Source organism: Mirounga leonina, unplaced genomic scaffold, assembly GCF_011800145.1.
Source record: "Mirounga leonina isolate KUSES-001 unplaced genomic scaffold, KU_Mleo_1.0 Mir_153, whole genome shotgun sequence".
Classification (NCBI taxonomy): domain Eukaryota; kingdom Metazoa; phylum Chordata; class Mammalia; order Carnivora; family Phocidae; genus Mirounga; species Mirounga leonina.
The window spans coordinates 6,972,817-6,977,700 of record NW_023270387.1 but is presented as its reverse complement, the minus strand read 5'-3'; the positions used below and the strand labels follow the sequence as shown (position 1 = coordinate 6,977,700).

The window sequence follows — 4,884 nt, the reverse complement described above, 5'->3', positions numbered from 1 at the left end:
CACCACCACCACCACCACCACCAATACCATCACCATCATCATCAACACCATCACCACCACCACCACCACCACCATCATCATCAACACCATCACCACTGTCCTCCCACCATCGGTTCATATATGATCTACTTTGTGAAGCCTTCCTGGACTCCACACATCCCTGTATCATGGTACACACCCAGAACTCATCACATTACACTGTCTGTTCGTTTTCATGTCGGCTCTCTACAAGGTTGAGCCACTTGATGGCAGTAACCTTGCCTTATTAATCATTAGATCTCTGGTGTCTAGCATCTAACATTGGACCTGTGCTTGGAAAACATACAGGGATAAAATCAACTTTTGCTGAGGCATAAAGTAGGCATTCATCATGTATATCAAAAAGTAACATGAAAATGATAGACCCAAGTCTGGGAGACTGAATGTAAGTATAATGATAGTAAATATGGAGATTCGGTAGGATTATATTGTTTATAAGCTCTACAAGCAATCTAGTAAGTTGGGACTGTTTTAAACATCAATATACAGGGGTGTCTGGGTGGCTCAGTCAGTTAAGCGTCTGCCTTCAGCTCAGTTCATGATCTCAGGGTCCTGGGATCAAGCCCTGCAGTGGGCTCCCTGCTCAGTGGGGAGTCTGCTTCTCCCTCTCCCTCTTCTCCTCCCCCAACTTGTGCTTTCACTCACTCTCTCTCTCAAATAAAGAAATAAAATCTTAAAAAAATCAATATACAAAGTAAATTTATGTTCATTTATAGCACTAGGAGTATTATTTTACTATCTGAAGCATTTGCAAATATGTTAGCTGTGTTTTTGTTTTGTTGACATATTGTTGGATATGTCTTCATTTTTTTTTGAGATGGCTTTTTGATCAAGTACACAATCCCTGATCAAAATATTGTCTGTCTGAGAGACTGCAAGTGCTTTAAACTTATTTTGTTTTATTATAAGGTTTTAAAGCACTAATTTTTTTGAGAAGAACAGGGTTTGCCTGATTTCCATTATGTTCGGAGTTATCATTCAGCAGTGGTCAGCTCTGCAAAACTTGGGGATAAGGAGATAAATATGAGAGATGCCATTCTGGATCTCTGTCTCCCGTGACCCTCCCTCCCCACTCACAGCAACCTCTTCATTGCCTTCTGAGCCCTGAGAAGCTAAAAGCTGCTACTGGAAGTTGGAGGCAAGGGTTGGGGTGGGGGTGGGGGGCACAGTCTCTCAGCTACTGTCTCAGTAATTGCTATTGCTTTTGTGGGAATTACAAAGGTCCTAAAATTTGGAAATATCGATGTGGTTAGAAGGCTAGACACTCTTTTTCCTGCATTCATTACAGAAACCCAGACTTCTGGGATGCCTGGGCTCCAGTTTGCTTGGATGGTTAAACAGAGGGCCTCTTGGGCTTTGGAGGCCCAAGGACAAGTGACTTGGGAGGCCAGAGCCAGTAGAAAGAACATGGGAGTTGGGGCTGAGTAGACCTGCAGACTTCACCTCAGTTCTGCCGCTTTAAGTGTATTCATTTTTCGAACCCCTCATTCCTGGTTTTGTATCTGGATAATTATAATAGCTACTTGAAGAAGAAATAGAATAATATCCATTAAGCATTTAGCATAGTTCCTGGCCCACTGTCCAATTTCAATATAAAAGGAAGAGCCTGGGTAGGGGGAGAAAGAACAATGGATGGGGAATCTATAGATTAAAGGAGACTTAGAGGACACACTAACCAACTGCACCATATGGAGCTTATTTGGGTCCTCAGTTGAACTACTGCAAACTATACTGGAAAGTGTACATGCCGAGTGGAGGCTTCATGATATTAAGGAATTGTTTTTTAGATGTAATAATGATATTGCTGTGTTAAAAAAATGAGTTCCTAGCTTTTAGAAATAGATACTGAAATATTTATGAATAATATAAAAAAGTCGCTTGTAAACATTTCTTTGATAAAAAAAGGTATAAGGTATACACCGCTTTTTTAAAAATTCAAGCCTGTATATATAGATACATATAGAATTTGACAAGCAAATAAAATATTACCGTGCATGTGAACTGGGATAAATTAAACGACAGGCAAGGGGCAGGCACATCTCCCTGTTTCTATTCTTGTTGGCTTTACTAACTGGGTGGCCAGCAGAGTAACACTGGGCCAGGACGTTTCACTACAGGAATTTTCAATGTTTTCTGTACATCTTCAGTGCTTCTGTTCTGACATCATAAAATAAATGCAATCAACTCTTAGATATTGTTTTTTTTTTTTTTAAAGATTTTATTTATTTATTTGAGACAGAGAGAATGAGAGACAGAGAGCATGAGAGGGGGGAGGGTCAGAGGGAGAAGCAGGCTCCCTGCCGAGCAGGGAGCCCGATGCGGGACTTGATCCCGGGACTCCAGGATCATGACCTGAGCCAAAGGCAGTCGCTTAACCAACTGAGCCACCCAGGTGCCCTATTTTTAAAGATTTTATTTATTTATTTGAGAGAGAGAATGGGAGAGAGAGCACGAGAGGGAAGAGGGCAGAGGGAGAAGCAGACTCCCTGCTTAGCAGGGAGCGCGATGCGGGACTCGATCCTGGGACTCCAGGATCATGACCTGAGCCGAAGGCAGTCGCTTAACCAGCTGAACCACCCAGGCGCCCAACTCTTAGATATTGTAAGTAATGCACACTTAAAACAAAATTGCTATTCTTCTTCTTTTATTGCTCTAGATTCATTTAAAACCATGCTGGGATTGCAAAGTGTGCCACCAACAAACACATTCCCAAAACTGCTCGTCTGGGCACGTGGAAAGATGCTCAACATCACTCATCACCAGGGAAATGCAAATCGAAACCACACTGAGACATCACCTCACACCTGTCGGAACGGCTAAAATAAAAAACACAAGAAACAACAAGTGTTGGCGAGGATGTGGAGAGAAAGGAACCCTCGTGCGCTGTGGGCGGGAATGCAAATGGTGCGGCCACTGTGGAAAACACTCTGGAGATTCCTCAAAAAGTTTACAATAGAGCTACCCTACAATCCAGTAGTCACACTACTCGGTATTTACCCCCCAAATACAAAAACACTAAGGGATACATGCACCCCTATGTTTATGGCAGCATTATTTACAACAGCCAAAGTATAGAAGCAGCCCAAGTGTCCACTGATAGATGAATGGACAAGGGAGATGTCTCTCACACACACACACACACGAATATTATTTAGCCGTAAAAAAGAATGAAATCTTGTCATTTGCAAGATGGATGGAGCTAGAGAATATTTATTACGCTAAGTGAAGTCAGTCAGTCAGAGAAAGCCAAATACCATATGATTTCACTCGTATTTGCAATTTAAGAAACAGAAATGAGCAAAGGAAAAAAGAGAGAGAGAAACAGACCCTTACCTACAGAGAACAGACTGATGGCCACCAGAGGGGATGTCGGTGGGGGAAGGGGTGAAGCAGGGGGTGGGGGTGAAGGAGGGCACTTGTTGTGATGAGCACGGGGTAACATATGCAAGTGTAGAATCACTGTATTATACACCTGGAGCTAATAAAACACTGTATGTTAACTCTACTGAAATTAAAAAAAGTCGACTTGTCTGTGAAATCATGATCTTAATGATACTGCATAACCAGAGAAGAAAAAATTTGCATTTTGAGTTTGATAGAGGTCTGAGTAGTCTCGAATACAAGATTTGGGATTTATGTGGGAAATGAGACTTATTACTCTCATTGACCAACTATAAGAGCACGTTATATACTTGGGGGGGAATGTCCAGCAGGAGAGGAGAGGGAAAACATGTGCACTCAATTCGCGATGCGGTCTCTCTCAAATATCGTGGATAACGGACATTGGAGTGACCCCTGCCCAGCCTCCTGTCCTCACCGATGACCTCACCTCGTACTTCAGTGAGAAAAGGGAGGTTAATGTACTCTCTTCTTTCCTGCATTGGTGCTTACAAACTTACCCTCTTCAGCATCTGCTTCACCCCCTTTGCTCCAGCTTCCAAACAAGGTGGTCCCTTTCCATCAATCTTGTTCTACTTTTGTTGTCCACCTGCATTAAAAAGCGTTTTTTAAATTGTGGCAAAATACACATAACATAAAATTTACCATCTTTAACATTTAAGTGGTACAGCTCAGTAGTGTTAAGTACATTGACATTATTGCACAATCCATCTCCAGAATGCTTTTCATCTTGCTAAACTGAAACTCTATTCTCATTAAAGGATAACTCCCCATTTCCTGAAAGAACAGCCAAACTTAACTTTCCTGATCTCTTACCTCTTCTTCACCCACTACAGCCCAGATTCCCTCGTCTACTCTCCCATTCTCTGCATCTGCTGGCAGACTGTTTCTCCGTAACATTTCACTCTGCTCCCCGCTGATAATGCCCTGCCCTCCTGGCTTCACTCCTGTGGGCTGAGTGTTCCTGCCGGTTTCCATGCTAAATGTTGCTACATGTTCCATTGCTAAACACTGCGTACATGCTGCTATTTTCTGGGTTCTGTCTGCCCTTGGCTTTGATCTCATTCTACAGGAATCTCCATCTCCCACAACCTCAGTCACCCACCCCCATGACTTCAAGTTGAAGTTTCCCATGCCTGTATAAATCTCCAACCCAGGCCTCTTGCCTGAGCTTTAGGCTTAGCAAGATTTATTTAATGACTACACTGTGCTGGACACTCTGATGGACTTAAGGTTTCAGAGATGGTCAAGAGAGACCCAGACAAGCCAGGTCGCTGCAAAAGAAAGTCTGCGTCTTATAATGGTATGGTACTTTTTACTTCTAATCATATTCTAAAGCCATTTGTTCTTCTCTTGGTTTCTAGGATTCCACAGTATCTTTTTAAATCCATATTCATAACTGCTCAGCATCCCAAGCTGGTTCTTGGGCACCCTCCTCTCCCCCAG

The 4,884-nt window shown here is 42.6% G+C and overlaps 1 pseudogene; it reads right to left on the bottom strand.

Annotated features, from left to right (window-relative positions):
- The window catches only part of LOC118013474, a 14,860-nt pseudogene extending 10,420 nt beyond the window's left edge, over nt 1-4,440 (bottom strand).
- Nucleotides 4,441-4,884: the final 444 nt, after the last annotated feature.